This window comes from Ambystoma mexicanum, chromosome 11, assembly GCF_040938575.1.
Source record: "Ambystoma mexicanum isolate Mex_15411 chromosome 11, UKY_AmexF1_1, whole genome shotgun sequence".
Classification (NCBI taxonomy): domain Eukaryota; kingdom Metazoa; phylum Chordata; class Amphibia; order Caudata; family Ambystomatidae; genus Ambystoma; species Ambystoma mexicanum.
In genome coordinates, this window is record NC_090934.1 from 804,606,257 (window position 1) to 804,624,191 (window position 17,935).

General features: G+C 42.3%; 1 protein-coding gene across 2 annotated transcripts in view; it reads left to right on the plus strand.

The window, feature by feature from the left end:
• INSC (INSC spindle orientation adaptor protein) overlaps positions 1 to 17,935 on the plus strand; it is a 1,941,980-nt gene that overhangs the window by 427,786 nt on the left and 1,496,259 nt on the right. The window contains exon 1 of one of the 2 annotated variants that reach the window (XM_069623743.1): positions 5,328 to 5,658. The exons of the other annotated variant lie outside the window; for it this stretch is intronic. The gene's annotated coding sequence lies outside the window, so the exon portion shown is untranslated. Of the gene's footprint in view, positions 1 to 5,327; positions 5,659 to 17,935 lie in introns of those variants that run through there. 2 annotated transcript variants of the gene reach the window in all.

Here is a 17,935-nt window from a genome sequence, read left to right on the forward strand (position 1 = left end):
ATTCAAGCATGTGGTCCGGCCTATAGACCTTAATTGTACAAGTGTGTTTGGTAAAATTCTGGGCCAGGTGTGTGATCCGCAAATACTTCTGTTGAGCTATCTGCTCCATTGCTACTCTAATTGCTGCAATAAAATATCTGGTTGCCACCTTTGGGTAATTTCCTATGTGTGGAATGTTAGCACTATGTGGCCCAACTTAACTGCTCTGTCATGGTTTTCCTCTTTTCCGGATCATTTTGTGAGCCACACTTGTAAGCTGTTTCCTTTCAGATAACCAAGCATTACTACTAGATAAGCTATGGAGGCCTGGGGGGCGGCTCTAAAAGTGACTTGGTATTTGCCCCTGTTTCTGGTATGTTTCCCATATTGAGACTCAATTTTATGATGCCATGGATGGTTGCAGACAGAATTGTGGGGAAAACACAATATGCTAGCGATGGACTGGGGAGCCTTGGAGGATCTTCTTTATATCCCCTCCATATCCCACTTTATGGGTGGGGTGGTGGTCATCAGCCCCTGAGGTCACCCCACTCCAATTCACCAGCCTTATCATTGCACTTCGTTACAAATCACTCCTGACTTGGTATGAGGGGGTCCTGAGAAATATCTCTTCTTTGAAGGTGGTCTAAAGGAAGCATGATTTTCTTCCTACTTCAATGTGTCTGTGTGCTTTTTCTCTTTAAAACATGTGTGAACTTTTCCTCAAACTGTTCCCAAAGAGTTCATTTCTGAACTTTCTGACTGAAGGCCATGCCATGGACAAAGTGGATAGTGTCCAAACTTTGTGATTCAGGTCTGTGTAGGCACCAGGGCCCTCACCAAAGGCCATGCCCAAGGTGCAGCGTTCACTGGGTGGTTTGGAGGTGCCAGAGGCATTGTTCTAGTCCAGTTGGCACATCAGGTTGTTGATGATGCCGTGGGTGTGGCCAAAGGCTATGAATGGGCAAAGTATTGACTGGGCTTGTCTGTAGGCCGTGCCCAGACAGCAAAGAGGGTGTCTTGAAGCTGCTCAAAAATAGTCCCCATAAATATTGGCAACAGTAAGTAGAGATGTATACCTCCAGATCCTACAATGATGGCCAGGTAGACCAGTGTCTTGTGACACGTCCAGCCTTGCCTCGCTTTTCAGCACCGATTGATTTTGATTTTGGAACTTGTAGTTTTGTTTTCTCAATTATAATGTGGGACTCAATGATTGAGCATGCTGGAATGGGAGGGCTGGGTTATTTTGTAACATGTTATTGGACAACATGCTAGCTCTGCCAGCTGGTGCAGAATTATTAACAGACTAGTGCAAAAGCCTGTGTACACTGGCCAAAGTTGTGTCCAGTGGAGATTTCCCATCATTGTTTTTGTTAAATTTCTGTTGAGCGGCTTAATCAAACGATTTTCTGTTTATATGATTTTTTTAAATGTATTTTATTTTAGTGTATGCAACTTAAAGTACGCTTTCAAAGTGGTACCCCTGTCTTGGGCCTTTTCTGCAGCTAATTGTATGTTATCATTGTTGAAATACACATGTTCTTCACCTGGAATATGAATTTGAAGTCTTATTATTGTATGCATAAGGCAACAGTTCCCTCTAGCAGTGGTAATAAGCAAAGCGGGCGATTGACGTCTTCGGACAAACATACATCTAGCCTTTTATTATATAGTATGATTAGCCTTTTGGGGGCGTGCACTATTGGTATATTTAATTTACGATTAGATGTAGGGACAGCGCACGTTGGGGCTCATTACACGTTTGATGGTATCTCAGTTGTAAATCCATAGAGATACCACCAAACTGTGATACTGTTACCGCAACTTGGTCTGTCGATATAACCACCAGATTACAAGTGGCAGTGGTGGTGTTAGTCCCCATTTAATGAAGTTCATAGGACTCCGTGGAGGATTTTGGTAGAATTATTGTCAGGAGAATTACTGCTGCAGTAATTCTGCCAATGGTAATTCTGCCGAAGTTTGTCGTAGAGGTGGCGGATTAACCTCCAGCTCATAGAAGGAGGTGAATCCTCCAACTCTCCACCAAACTCATAATTGGGCGGTGTGATGACTTGCACCGCCCAACTCCAAATTAGGCCTCCTGCTTCAAGATCTTTAACTAATATGTAAAACTGTTTTCTGAACAGAGCCCTTCGGCTGTCCTAGATCAGGCACAAATGATTCATCCATTCTTACTTTTGCGATGTATTCTCAGACATGTAGTTCTACATTGGTAAAAGAAAAAAGAAAACTACACGTACCACAATGCAACAAATAAAACGAGGAGCAGTTAAACTACCTAAGCTTGACATTGGACAACCTTATAGTTGTTTGTTTTCTTATGTGATGTTTTATGAATTGCGAGCAAACAATACCCTAACCCCGTATCTCAGCGCTATTCAGTAAAAAGTACAACTTATTATTATTATTATTATTAGGTTATTTATTGAGCACAGACCTAACTTTGGGAAGCCATGGAGTGCTTTACAATGATAGGAGGAAGGGAACCCATGGAGTGCTTTACAATCATAGGAAGAACACAGTGAGGGAACCAGAGAAAAAAGGAGTAGGGAGTAACAGGGGATGGTTGGTAATAGGCAGCCTGGGGGTGAAGACAGTTGGATGCAGATCACTGAGTCTCAGTTAGGATGGGGAGTTCAGGGTGTGTGGACCTGGGTGTTAAGGAGGAGCCACTCCTTGAAGAGGATGGTCTTGAGCTCTTTCCTGAACTGTAGAATTGATGTGGCAAGTCTGCTTTTGACAGGGAGGAGGTTCCAGAGTCTTGGAGCGTAGACAGAAAAGGCCTGTCTTCTGGTTCTTTCCTTCCTACACCATCGTAAATAGGACCAAGGACACACATGTACTGGGAACAGTGGTTATACATTACAAAGATGAGTTTTTAGTCTTTTCCTAAATGTTACAAGATTAGATTCCTTCCGTAAATGATAGGGTAAGGCGTTCCAAACTCTAAAGGCCAAGAAAGGGCGACAACCTGCACTTTCTTTCCTGTATGTAGGTATAGTCTGTCTTCTGCTCTGATGCAATCTAGATGGTTGCACCTTGGTTTAAGTGTTCATATTTATAGAAAAAGGGGTTGCTGTTGGGTGTTGCAGACACAAAACGATACAAATGCTTTTGAAAAGAATTTGATTTTTCACTCTCAGCCAGTGTAAAGAGCTGGCTACCGGAGAGATACGCTGGACCCTCTTATGCTTACTTAAAAGCCTTGCTGCCATAAATTTTACCTTTTTCAGTCTGTCAATAGAATAATATGGCAGGCACAGATATATGGTGTTATTACAATCAGGGCATGAGTAGACCAGGATGTTACTGACACCTGAGCAGAACCTGTTGTGATTGTGCCAGATAGGGGAACATTTTCCATAATTTCCTTATCATTATATATCATGATGTTACTGCTGTGACTTGTGTGTTCAGCGAGATTGTCACTGATGACGCCCAAGTTCTTCACTTCTAGGCTGGGACTGGGACATTGCCCAAAGGGGTCACGCTAGCAAGTCGGGGTCCAGCGATTGAGGTTATTGTTTATATTTAGGACCTCAGTTTTATCTGGGCTATTTTTCTAATAATTCTTTTCCATCCAGGCTTAATTGACACCAGGCTCTTTGTGATCTTACTTGATAAGTAATCATTGCTTTCTTCAAGGTCTACCATGATCTGGGTATCATCTGCGTAGTTGAAACCGATTACCTCCGCCTGTTCGATAACATGCATTAGTGGTTGCGGATACAGGTAAACAAAAGAGGGGACAAGTTTGAACCCTGAGGCACTCCACAATCCAGGGTGCAAGTGTTTGAGAAAAACTGATACAGCTCAATCTGCTGGGTACAATTTTGTATAAAGGATTGTATCCACTTCACACCGTACCGTCAATACCCATATTTAAGACCCTCTCCAACAGGATCTGGTGGTCGATGGTATCGACAGCCTCTAACATTTTGGCTTTGAACCTAAGATGGTCCATTATGGACAGGGTTACTAGCTCTGTACTGCGATGTGGTCTAAACCCGAGCTGGGATTCATCCAGCAGATTTCTTGTCTCCAAAACGTTTTCAATTTGAGAGACAACAACCCTTTGCAAATGTTCATAGAGGAGCGTGTAGTTGAGAGATGTGGTGATAGTTCGATACCTTGGAAGTTTCCAATGAGTGTCTCTTGAACAGAGGCTTCATCACTGAGCGTTTCAAGATGGGGGGATATCCCAAGAGGATAGCGAGCCATTACAAATAGAGAGAATACAATCGATGTACACTGGGCTTATTTCCTGTGCTGTTTTGGGGGGTGGTATCATGTCCAAAGGTGAGCCAGAGTTAAAACTGGGATCGAATTTAGTCCGTTTTATCAATTATAAAGACTAGCAATCAAACCTGTTTATTTGAAATAGGAGCTGGACAACTGAATTTTGATTAACCAATACTCATTAACGAACAGATTATTGTTTTAGAGAAATATTTATGAAGTGATAGAGTGCCGTTAAGCTTCATAACTTGAGGCTGTTTTAGGGCAAACAGATGAGAAGCATTTTATTTAACAAACAAAGGTTTTCTGGGCTTTGTAGTCCTAACTTCGATTGAAAAAATTGGATTAGGATATCTGTAGATAGTAATTTCTGAAAGGAAAGTCGAGGACTGAAAGAAAACGTAGCATGTAGTCATCTGCTCACCTCTCAATCAGGCAGATCTACCAATGATCATTTGCCATTGAGCACCACTTATCACCCAACAATATTACATTGGAGTACAGGTAGGAGGGAGATGACATGTGAGTGAGGAGGGACACAGGGATTGGGGTGTTGTTTGGTTATTTCCCCATGCACTGGCTGCTAATGGCCAACCTAATTCCTATGGCCATTCCCACCCACTACCTGCCCCTCCACACCCTCCTCTTTGAGAGCTCCTTCTGTGAAGCAGTAACATCAAACTTCACCCTGCCAGTGTTTTTTCCGAGAAGCCTGCTGAGCGTTAATGGCTTCATACGCAGCTATACATGGATACTGGTGTAATGCAAATGTATTAACCAAGTGTGCCTTCAGTCACTTGATTTATATCTCTCCATGCAGTGAAATCCTGTTAAAACAAACAATGACAAAGCCAACAGTTTTTGCTTGGTGTGTTAGATACACATTTGCCAGGTACTGATATCATAACCCCATATTATAGCCCCATGTTCCACCTGTGGCAATCTTTTGCCAATAAGTACCATTATATCAATGCCTAGCAGATGCCTATGCCATGCCTCCACAGAAGCCCACGCTGTTGGCTTTGCCAATGCTTGTTTCCGTTTCCTATTCCGCCCATCTTCAGGGAGACTTCCTTTACCTGTGGATGTGTTTCCCGTGATCCCTCGGCGTTGGATCGCGTTTCCCTTGTAGAACAGAAAAAGAAGGCTATCACTTTACATGGGCTCTTTTCTTTCCAGGAGCCTGTTTCACATCAGTGCGCTCACAGTTCTAGGACTATGTTGGCCGGTTTTTTAGACACACAGTGAATGATGTGCAGCGCTGTAAAGGTTGATGAAATGGAATTCAAGAGGCGTGTTAGGAGGACGTGAATGGAAGTTTTTGCTGCAGCACTCTCACGCCGAATCCTTTTGTGTTTACATCACTTGTCACTAGCTATGCCGTGTGACAGTAGGAGTGACAAAGCCCCGTTACCGGTAAGCGAGAGACGAGACGCTATATCCATTTTCGCTGCAACAGGTGTAATGGTTGTAGAATAGCTGTGCTTCGTGTGTTATCCTTGTACTGGGTTTTGGCATTTGACCCTATCAGGCCCAGGTGTGTGCAATTGTATACTTATTGTACGTTTTTATGCCTGTCCTACTGACAGAGTTCTCAAGTTTCCGAGAAGAGTCCTGTTTTTTGCCTCTGGGACGTGTAGTTTTCTTTCTCACTTGAAATGTAGGAAGACTACAAGTCCCATAATTCAAAGGAACAAAGGCGTGGTTTGCTCGGTCACGCGCGGCCAGTGGAAACCTAAGAGCGCTTTATTGGTCACATCTAGTTTTCATTAAGACATGTAGGCTATTTGAAAACATGTCGGCTCGGTGTTTTTTTTGTGAGTTGCACCACTGAATTGTATAAAATAGCAGAGCCCTGTTTTCGATTAAACGTTGGGGCTGACACCAGTGAAAAGTACTGGGGTAAATATAATATAGCTTTGGCCTGTGCTCATTGCATGCCTGGTGCACCATTCTGTATGTGTCTACTAACTTCCCGAATGTGCACCACCTTCTTAGTGTGTGCTTGCAGGGCTCTTTGTGCAATAGGGAAATTATGATCTAGGCCCTTTATAAAAAAAACAAAGAAAAAACAAGAGAGGTATACACTGACTGGACTCATGTATTTGTTAATTGTCAGAAAGGTTGCCAAGTTCCCCCTCCACGTCGTGTGTGGCACTGTCCGCCAGTTCTGGGGGGTACAACCTGGAATTTGCAGGGACAAACCCATAGAGCATTGGCAGCTGGGGAATGTTTTACTTAGATGGGTGTACATGTTCCCCCAAATATGACAGAGCTCGAACCAAGGAGGGGCGGGGGTCTTTTTTTTTTGTTAAATAATGGGTTAAAAATTGTGCATTTTACAGCACACTTTTTGAAAAACTTGGTAAAAAGCTACACCGTTTGCAATTGCTTTTGTTGGGTAACTCCATTAGATTCAGGTCACGAACAGTGCACAGGAGCATTTTCATGATGCTTTTTCACACAATATAAAAAAAACATGTTCATGTTGGCTGACTGTGCCCATGGATATATAGACATGATTCATGTTTGCTTTACACTTGATGGCCATTTTATTAATACGCGGCCAGACTGGCCTATCTAGGTGGGCCAGTCTGGATATAATTTTTACTGTGCTACAGTAAAAGTTTATCCAGCCCGGCACACCAACGTGCCGCAGTAAAAAGTATATCCCGACTGGCCAACCACCATAGGCCCGTCTTGCCACATAATAACATGGGTATCAAGAGTAAAGCAAACATGAATCACGTTTGCTTCACTCTTGAATCATGCCCTTTAAAACATGCAATGTCCTGGCATAACCCTCCTCTCACCTTCGCTGTGAGGGTGACCCTGTCAACGTCACAATGAGGGTGGGGGGTGGTATGACAGGATATGACATGTCGGCCTCAACCACCCTCGCCCCACCCTGCCGGCTGTGCTAGGGAGAAAGGAGAGGAACTCCTCCCTTCCATGTGCACAATTAGAGGGAGGTCCGGTTTCCAGCACACCCACGCATCATACACATTCATTTGTGAGCCCGTTTCTCTCATTTGAACAGGGATTCGTACACCCATTCATTTCACGTTCACTTGCGCACACATACAACAGCCACTCCCTCCTTCACTCGTGCACAGATACAAACCCTTGCATGCACGCATAGATACATTCATACACCCACAAACACCACTGTCCTTACTTGCTGCCCCTGTCCCAATGCCGTCTTCCACAGAGGCTCTCCAGCTCCCACACAGCATTAACAGGAACCAGGAAGCACAGAGAGCGTACTGGTTCCTGAGGGCATGCGCAGGAGACCGAAGCGTTTCTTGAATGCTGCCCAGGGAGGCCTAAAAGTGCGGTGAGGTGCAGAAGCACCCCCTGGGCACATTTAGGCCTGCAGTTACCTACCCTGCATCCCCAATTGGCCATGCAAGTCTGGGGAAGGACAATGCCCTCAGCCTTTCATGGCTCACTGGGCATGAGCATTGGGGAACCTGTCAACGGGAAATCACATTTCCTTTTCACAGTGAAAGCCAGCCCAGAAGCACTGGGGATCACTTTTCCTTGGATGGCATTGGCTTCATAATAGGCGACGGCCGGTCTCCATCCCACTGGCCATTTTGGAGGAGGCGCCTTTTCCATAGAGGGGAAAGAGAAACGCACATCTCAGAATGAATTGTGTTACCAGATGAATTAATGTCACTGAATATATACCGTGCCCCAGTCCAACGATTGCCTTTGTCAATCAAATGCACTCAGGAATTGTAGTCTTGGGTCTCTTCAAATGTACTAAAGTAAAAGCAAAGCCCCTAACTGGAGCAAGGTGGTCCTGGTGACATGGAGCCATCCAGGGACCTTAAGAATGAGAGGCACCAATAGGCCTGGCCAATTAAATCACGCGTGAGTTTTAGGAGACCCAAGCTATAAGGAGGGCCATATATGTAAATGGACGATTGGCAGCAAGAGCATTCCTGCTGAGCTCTCAAGTTTACTTATTCTACGCAAAACTAAAATTCCCAGGATTCCAAGAAACAAAAACAGGATTCTGTCTCTTTCTCTTTAATGTAATAGGGAAACTTCAGCACTCTGTATTTGTAAAGTGTCACCATGTCAAGATTGATACGTTCAGTAAGGTTAAGGTTTTTAGTCAATGGTACTTGGGGTGCAGAGTAGCACACACACACTTTACATATAACTGGAGAAAAATAAATGACAAGTCTCCAAACATAAAGTGTGATTGGCTGGCACACCATGATTGGCAGAAGCGTCATGCCTTAAATGATACGGGGCCAGCTGACAGCTATGCTAGAAGTATATGTTTGCTAACTTTAATTGCTTATTGACAAAGTAACATTCAAAAAGAGCTTAACAGAAACTTGTTTTCTTTTGAAACTCAAAAATAAGAATCTAGAATAGGTGATGCCGATACTTTTGTCTAGTAGCTTTCAAGGCCAGTTACTTTCCTCAGGCAGTTACAGTACAACTGAGAAAACCTATATTGATAGGGAAGCACGGTTTGATTACACATTCCTATGTGAAAAGCGAACAGGTGGAAGGAACCTTTTGGTATGTATTCAGCATGCAGTCTGATTGCATCTTATGGTGTGGACAAGGTTAATGCAGTTTTGTGAAACAGCATTACTTGTGATTAATTTTATTTACCCCGTTCATTAAAATTGCATTTCAAAATGTGACGAAGGAACATGAAGTTGAGGCATGCAGGAAAGAAAATACATTTGAATTACTCCTTTATTTTATTATTATTTTTCTTTACGTTTAATTGTCCTTCAGAGCCGCTTTCTGCAAAAAGGTGGTAGTGATGTGAGGATTGTCCTGCTGTGGAGCCCTGGCGCATTCATTAGCATGGATGGATGCTTGTGCCGAGCTGGTCAGCTTGAAGAACGTGTTTGGTGGGTGGTATTAACCTTGGATCGAAGGAGAGAATTTCAATTTGTGTTTGTCCCTTAGTTTTGCTTGTGAACTGTCTTCAGATTGCAGGTCAGTCAGAAACATAGATGTTCATGACGTGTGATTTTAAATCATATGTTCCAAATGAATCCTCTTTGTAGAGTCCTAAATGCCTGACTCGTTTTGAATGCCTGTATTCCTGAACTTAAAAACAATCGGGATTGTCCACTCGAGCCCTTGATGCAATGTCCTGCGCCGGAAAGTGTTCCGCAGTCGAGGTGTGTTTGTTCCATTGGCGAGTGCTTTGGAAAGCGGTTCTTCATTCTTTGCCAAGGTGTCTAGCTTGTTGGTGTGGGATGTTTCAACCCACTCATCCAAGCCCTGCAACATCACTGTGCATTGCTGGCAGCAGAAACATCATAATGGCCACTGGAAAGCATGCTGCTCGCCAGAAATCCCCAGAAAGTGCGCAGTGAAAACCAGAAAAATAGGCCGCCATCTACTTTTGCCTATCTTAGTGAGCAAAGGAGATCACGGGCCAAAACCCACCATTGGGCTACCCACCAAGCAGCCTGAAACCACTTGGAAAAAGCAATGCTGATTGCCAAAAGAAATACAGAGCTGTTTGGGAATCCGTTTTCTTGATTGTCAAAAATGTGCTAAAATCATGGCTCACAAAATCACCTAAAAGATCCAACCTCCTTGTTGGATGTTCCACATCAATACAATGTCAGCAAGAATCATATGTTCTCAGAACAAAATCCTATTTTAAAGATACTTTGTGGAAAGACAGCTGTCAAAATGGGTGTAGTACCATTACTCGCCTCTGTCAGGTGCTGGCGATTTATAATTCTGAGAGGAGAGCTGTGTTTCAGAAGTTAAATATGCCAAAGAAGAGAATTCCATCAAAATGCCATATAGAGTACCACACATTGATTTAATGTGGAAAAAGACTGGATTTAAAGATATGTTGCTTATTTTAAATGTATAAATGTATTTTTTACAAGGAACTATGTTGCAATTGATCAGAAAGTAACCTGATGCAGTTAAAACTCCAAAAGGCTTGCTTCCCCTAAGAACCCTTCATACCTTGGGCCTTCCATCCAAAAGGGAGGATGTCGCATGGACATGTTAATCAGATGGGGAGGGGATTTTCTCTGCTGGCAGGAGAAAGAGAGAATAGAGTCTTTCAGCTGAATAGAATATGCTAAATTCCAGTGTAACTGTCAACAAACTGCTAGCAGGAAAGAGAGACATGTGACCTCTGAGTCAGCCAGGACCCTGGAGGCGGAGACAAACCATTGTGTGAATTGAATTGAAAGCAAATGTATGTTTTATAAAAATGCTTATAACAAATTGTACCAAGCTGACAGAAATGGGAAACTTTGAGGTTCTTAAAATGAAAAATGCCCTCACGATTTAAGACTAAGCTGGATGCTGTGTGATGTTCTGAGACCAAACCCCGGAAGTTGTTAATATTGCAGCTGCAGTGTTTTTGCTATGAACATAAGAAATTACAGAGATATGCTCAGATGGAGTGTGTATGCCTGTGTAAAATTTGGTGCAGAACCAATATTGGGAAACCCACCAAAAGCGCAAATAAGTGGTCATTTCTGAACCCAAGCTCGTAGGAACATGGGACTTGAACAGAGACCTGCCTTAATTAATCTGTGATGTGTATATGTATTATGAACAAGTGGTGCATCATGGAAATATGTTTTTGGGGAAAAATAGATTTTCTATGTAAAAGCAAAGGGGAGGGATTTCAGTAAAGCCATAAAACACAGCATCACTCTGACACATATCACACACTGCTCCTGTCTCAAATCAGGGGACAGGAAATTCTCTGACCCATCAGGATCCTTAGAGGGTTGGGCATAGAGAGTCAGCCTCCCCACCCACTTTGGAAACACATAAATAGGGACTGCGGAGACCCAGATAGGCCTCTTTTCCACTACCTACTCAATTATTCTTGGTGAAGCACCCTGCAGAACTCCAGCCTCCAAAACGTAGACTCCAGACTCCAGATAAATCCAGACTCCAGACAGCTCCAGAACCAAACTCTAGAACCTTGAAGCAGAGAGGCCTAATTCACAAGCTGAACCCTTCTCAGCAGGCCTGCAGAATCTAGAAACCTGATTCTAACCCCTAAACTTCCACGGGGCCTAACCAAACCATTCAACAACCTGGCTGAGCTGTGTTGTTTCTAGCTAAGAACCCAGTGCTAGAACCAAGATCCAGACCCAGATAGAGCAGTGCTGTAACCCAGAACCTGTCCGATCCAGTCTGAGAGACCGAGCAAACCAGAGGCCGTGCTGTGAGCAGAACCCAGTGCCTGAGACATGTCTGGTAGCGAGTCCAAACCTTTGACCAGATCTGCGACGGGCCCATTCCATTCAATCCCAAAGCCTAGGAGTGAGTATTTAGTCTAGAACTGTAGTCATCTCTTAGTTTAAAGTAATCATATTCAATCCATTTCAACCTGTCCAGAACTGCATGATAGAATCTTGTGTCTATCCTAAATTCTTCTCTCCTCCACATAATTCTTGATAATTGTAGCAATAATCATTTTTGCGCTGATATTTTCTGAAGAGGGGCAGGTGTTTTGACGGACAGAGATCAGAGCGGTGGAGCCGCGGTTCTGGTGGCTGCCTGTTGAATGACTTGCTTCTTCATAGCTCCTTAGTTTAAGCCTATCCTTGTTGGTAAATCTTTAAAGCGCGATCTGTCATATTTGAAATCTTGATTCTATTTCTGAAAAATCTACCTTCACAAAAACCTCCGTAACTTTTGAACCACACGTTCTAGAACCGAAATTTAAATGTCATTTTAAAGCTAAGATCCTAAGCTTTCCTACAAATCCAAAACTACATTCCTTATAGTCTTTCCGTAATCTCGATTCACGCACGCAGAAAAATTGCTGCAAATTGCAATTTGGCTCAATTTCATTTTCTGTCAAAATAGTTGTTTCTTGCTTTCCATTGCTGAATTCCGTTTTCAATCTGATAATCATTCATGAATCATTGCTAGTGTTGACCTGAACCAATCCAAAGTAATTCTCCCTATTGCTGAATATCCTTTAGTGAATTAGAATCATTTTAGCATATTTTCCCATCCATTGCCATCACATTCAAAAGCATTTTTGACCTGTGTTTTAAAATCATACCTGTTCTCTCTAAGCTTGCTGGGGGGACTGGAATTGAACTGCATTATTGATTGTATCCTGAAACCTGTGTGTCCTCCTTTCCATCTCTTCTTATTGCATAGGGGGGGTGAGTAGTCACAGGGGAAAAAGTGGTTATCTTGTCTTTTGATTGAAACCATATCAGGTTTATTTCTGTGTTGCCTTTTTCCCCGTCATTGCATTTCCTTGAATCATATAAAGTATTCTCTGCTACAGTATCCTTCCGATTCCTACTCCTAAGAGATAATATTACCCATTGTTGATTCCCTTCCATATTCATAAGCGTGCTATTCAGGTATTATTTTGTTCATAAAAGTGTGATATATATATTGTTTAATTCTTCAAATAAACCTTTTAATTTGAAAAACAAACCTACTTCTCAGTTTGGTCAGGGGAGATTCAAAGAGAGGGGCGTAATATAAGGGTTCATCATCCGGATTTAAAGAACTTTGACATAAAAATATATAAATAAGGGCTTCCATTGGACATCCCATACTAAGCATTGATTTAGTTGGAGTGCTGGATTGAAGTCACTTACATTGGTGAACATTTGTTGCATTTGATCACATGCACCACATTGGTGTACGTGCAGGTGAAATAACCATGTGTTTGGAAGAGTTGGTTGCTTTGTGGTAGGTTGATGTCATCTGTTGATATGGTTTGTGCACCTTTTCTTTTGACAGGGGTGTTTCTAGTTATCTATGTTTTGACATGTGAGCCTCCATTTGACAATCATTTGTTTAAAATTTCTAGACTGACTGAGGGTGTTTCTTTTTTTTTTCTTTCTCTCCCAATTTCTTTTTTTATTTAGCATTTAGTTTATTTCAAACTTTTGCTATTCCATTACACTCCTTTAAAAACAAAGAACAGTTAAAAGATAGAGAAACTGAGACAATCAGTCCTTCCCATCCAAACCCATATAAAGAACCAAAAAGAAGTAGCAACAAATGAGAAAAGAGTAGTGCACTCAAGTTGTTTAGCAAAGTGGGAGACCAAACGGCTTGCAGACACATAAGTTTCTTATGGCAGAGCTGTTTCTCTAAATTTCTTCCAAAAGATCAGCTCAAGAAACTTTACCAAGTTCCGCTTAAGACCCACATTGGTCCCCCCAGAGAGTGTTCCCACCAGACGTCTGCATCAGTGCCAAAATTATTCTTCATACGATTGTACAAAAAAAGTGTTTTTTGTGTTCTCAGTTCCGGGCAAAAGAGGATTAAATGGTTTAATATTTCAGTTTGGTCTTTGCATAGTTGGCATCGATCGTCCTCTGCCAGGCCACCATATCTATGCAATTTTACTTTAGGTGTGGAGTATATTCAAACAGAATCAGAGAAACAAGTCCCTGTATTTGGCGTTCAGGATTTTTTTCAAATATTAGGGTGTTAGGATAGGTAAACCAGTGAGCGATCTTGATAGAGTGTAACTTTCAATTTCATTCCAGTAAGCCGCCCATAGGGCCCTCTTAACCAATAAGGGGTTTCTAAATAAGGTGGTGACTGATAGACCAAGGCTGGACAATATTCCCACACATTTTTCTCTCCATTGGTTCAATGGCCAAACAAACATACCCTCTTCTTTCATCCTTATAATGTGGAATTGCAGAGGGCACTCAGGGGTGTTCAGTATGACAAAGATCGGCAAAGTTTTCCAGATAACTCTCAAATATAGTTATAAAAGGCCCAATTCGTGTTGATTGATTGCCATTGGTATTGCATTTGGGAGTCTTAAGATCCCCTTCCAGAATCGGCTCTCCAATCTCTCCCAGGTTTCCCACAGCAACCCTAGACGGGCCTCTGTTGCATAGGTCAAGGTTGGTATGACCTTATGTTTATAGAAGTTGATGACCGAGGGAGCGAGAATTTAACATACTTCCTCCCGCTCACCATACCTTGCGTAGTTAACTTCTTTACTTTTGTGTTTAGACAGGCTATCCATGGCTTCTCACAGCCACTTGTGCTAATCATTACCCCTAGATATTTTATTGAGGTAACAGGTCGTATTCAGTTGCCACCCAACATCCAATATGGTGACTTCTATTTCCTCCCCCTTGCGGTACTATTCACACTTTTTACAGGATTCCAGAAAAATGGTCCAGTGATAAAAAGATATATTTGAACACATTGTACTTTTACAAATGCAAAAGAAACTCATTGTATTAAAACTGATTAATGAGGAAGACAACACGATTATAGTTAGAGCACAAGTTCAGCAAGCAGTGGGATGGCGCTAGAAATGGTTGTTCCAATTTCTAGTCATAATGTATATTTGCATGATTGTTTTCGTTATCTTTTTGTTTGTTATTTTTCACAGTCTCTATTATCTTAACGGTTCGATGAAGAAAGAGTTCCTATTATTTTCCCCTCTATGAGTAGGAATGATGACAATTTCTTTGATCTCTCTGGGTATATTAGAAGACATAAGAGATGCAGAGGAACATAATGAAGGGATAAATACCTATGTAGATAATTCTGCTCACCTGGGGAATAACATGTGGTATCAGCACATGAAAAAGGTGGGGGAAAGAGCATCTGATGTGAGTTGCTATGTCTGCTCTCTCATCCCCTATGCCATGAATACAGTAAGGACTTTCATTTTGAAGGAGGTATCGGCATACAATGCGAAATGCCTCAGCCATCGTACTACTCGAGGACAGTTCCAAGGAAGCTGGGCAACCTTGCGATGGAGATCAAGATGGTCGTTTCCAAACCAGGATGACTATATCAAGACCATATGTATGGAGAAGGAGCCTTAATGGACAGACAGAATGCTTGTGTATCCTGATGCAGGTCAGGATGAGGTGATTGTTGAAGAAATGAAGAGAATTAACTGCTCTGATGTGGCAGAAATAGCAGGATCGCCTGGATTTTGGGAACAATCACAACTATTGATCTGTGGACAAGTGTATACCAAGAAGGAATGGGAATATGCAATGATGTCCTGTGCAGCTTATCTGCTGAAAACTGAATACGTACTAGAGGTCAAGAGAGTGAATGATGGATGCTTAAAGTCATGGGCCAAGCAATCCAAGTTACTGACATGGGTAGAAGACAAACCAGGCCCAGTAATTGTAATCCCATTGGTTAATGCAACAATATGCTTCCAAAGCCATGGAAAGAACCATGTGGGACATAACAAAGGATGTAAAACCACAATTGACTTTCCCGGAATGATAAAAGGGACAGCTGTCCTTATGGATCAATATTGGGCTCGTGGATCTAGAGCCTATATGAAGTTACCTAGGAATTGGGGCGGAGTGTGTTCCCTGGTGCTCATCCATGTTCCAGCATTAGTGATTCCTCAGAGCGATCTAAACATTGATGAATTTCCAAAAGTGGATGACCATTTGAGAAAAAGATCACTTGAACTCCGACAACATGTAAAGAGAACATTATTTCTCAGCCAAATCAATAACAGCGTATGAAACTATTCCTGATGAGCACAAGTTGTTCAGGAAGACTGCTATGATAATGGCAGCTATATTTATGCCTGGAATTCAAACAGTGGCAAATGACAAATGGTTGCAAATCACCAGATGGGAGCTTCTGCAGACAATTAACGCTACCTTTAAAGGGATTCAACGCCATTAAAGAAGAGCAGACATACAATTGATGACCCTCCACAATAGATATGTCCTTGATATGATCACAGTGATGGAAGGAGTTTGTTCTAAAATTGGGCCATCATGTTGCACATTTCATACCTTCTCACGATGGCCAGAATAGGACCTTGGCAGAGGCCATATCGATGTTGACAGACCTGCATACCAAGATGGAGGAAGAGACCGATGACATTGAAGATGAAAGTTGGTTTAACTCCTTGTTTGCATGGATTCCCCATTGGCTGGCAAATCTATTCACGGTTCATAGAGTAATATTGGTGCTAGTAATGTTTGGAGTCTGTATGATCAGGATGGTGATTGCCCAATGCAAGAAAATATCGAAAAATGGAGGTAGGAATGAAGATCATGATTGATGGCAAAAATTAACCAAACGCCAAGAAGCTGACTGATCATGCTGTCAGAGAATACATAGCATTGTATTGTAGCACCTGAGGGAAAAAAAATTCTGTATCCAAAGATTCATAAGATGTATGTGGGACAATGGGTGTATTGTACCCTGAATGGACAATGTAATTACATGACCTTGAGTATAGATGAACATGTCAAATCAGCAGGGACCCTGAGGGGGGTGATGAAAATATGGACACCTAAGAAACCCTTCTTCAAGGGAAAACACCAGGATGTAGAAACACTCAAGGAGGTGGTCGAGGACTTGAGCAGTGGGGGGAATGTAGAGGAGCAGCTGAATACCTCTGCAGAAGACCCAGCACCCCTTCCTCCTATATATTGGAGGCATGAGACCGTGCCTTGTTTGACACCAGCCATTGTGCCAATACTGCAGCATGCATTTGAAAGAAGATATCCGTTGAGACAACCCTACCAAATGTATCCCCGAAGTGATGACAACCTAAGGGAGGAACTCCCAGAAGGAATATGAGACGGAGCAAAGAAAAGAAGCTAGGGACGTCATAAAAAGTATGCACAACGTACCGAGATACTGACTGAAGAGAATGTATAGATCCTAAAGAAACTAATGATGAAGTAAAGAATCAAGTGTACATTTAAATACTAAGAAGATTACTCGTGCACATAGTGCTGCAGAAAATCAACCGCTCAATAAATGTACAGGCGCTGAAACGCAATGTAGATTAAGTCATAATAAAATGGCTATAAGTAGTGAATAGAACTGAGGCGAAGCCGCCATTACATAGAAGCTGGACATCGGTATCATGAATTTAGTAAGCCAGGACACATGAAGTGGGAAGGCAAAACTGTGTCGCAGCAAGAATAAGCAGAATCGTGGAGCTGCAAGACGAGGTTGTCTGGCCTGTATTCAAGACTGAAGCAGCCAAGGTCAGCTATCTATTCTTGAAATGAGCGAACATGCGGAGGGTGAAACTTCCCTTGTTAAGGTGCAAAGAAAGAACACCAAGAGTTCCAAGTTTTATTCATTTAGAGCATTTTAAACCTGCAAAATGGACCATCATTGTGTTCTCCAGTCAGGTGAGACAAGGATGAAAATAGAGTTCGAACTTAGTCCAAGAGACGATAGTGAGTGTCCCCACTCCCGTGCATTCTCAAAGACAAAGATACTCTGCAAGGCCAAGTACAAAGACAATCTTCATGGCAGAAGGCATGGGCGACGAGAGATGCTGGGCTAATTGGATGAGGAGGTAGTGTCATGCCCCATCTCCTTGCACCTTGATCTGGGCTTACGTGCTGCTAAATGAACCGAATGTTCCAGACATGGCACAAGCGTGCCAACCAATTATATTAGTCCATATAACGAAGGACCGTATAGTTCAAAGACCAATGAGAAACTGTGTATCTAATGTTTCTGAAGATGACATGTTTTAGTGGTAGGCACATGCCCACCTGATAATGGATAGGCAATCACAATCTAGCTCCTATAGAAAAGTATAGTTGGATGTTTCCTTTAGCCAATCCCGACCCTTGGCAGGTTTTTAAATTATTGCCACGTAGTATGACATCACTTCTGATGTATTTTGGTATAAAAACTATGTTTTGTGTAAAGATCACTGAGAGACTGAGCGTACATCTGT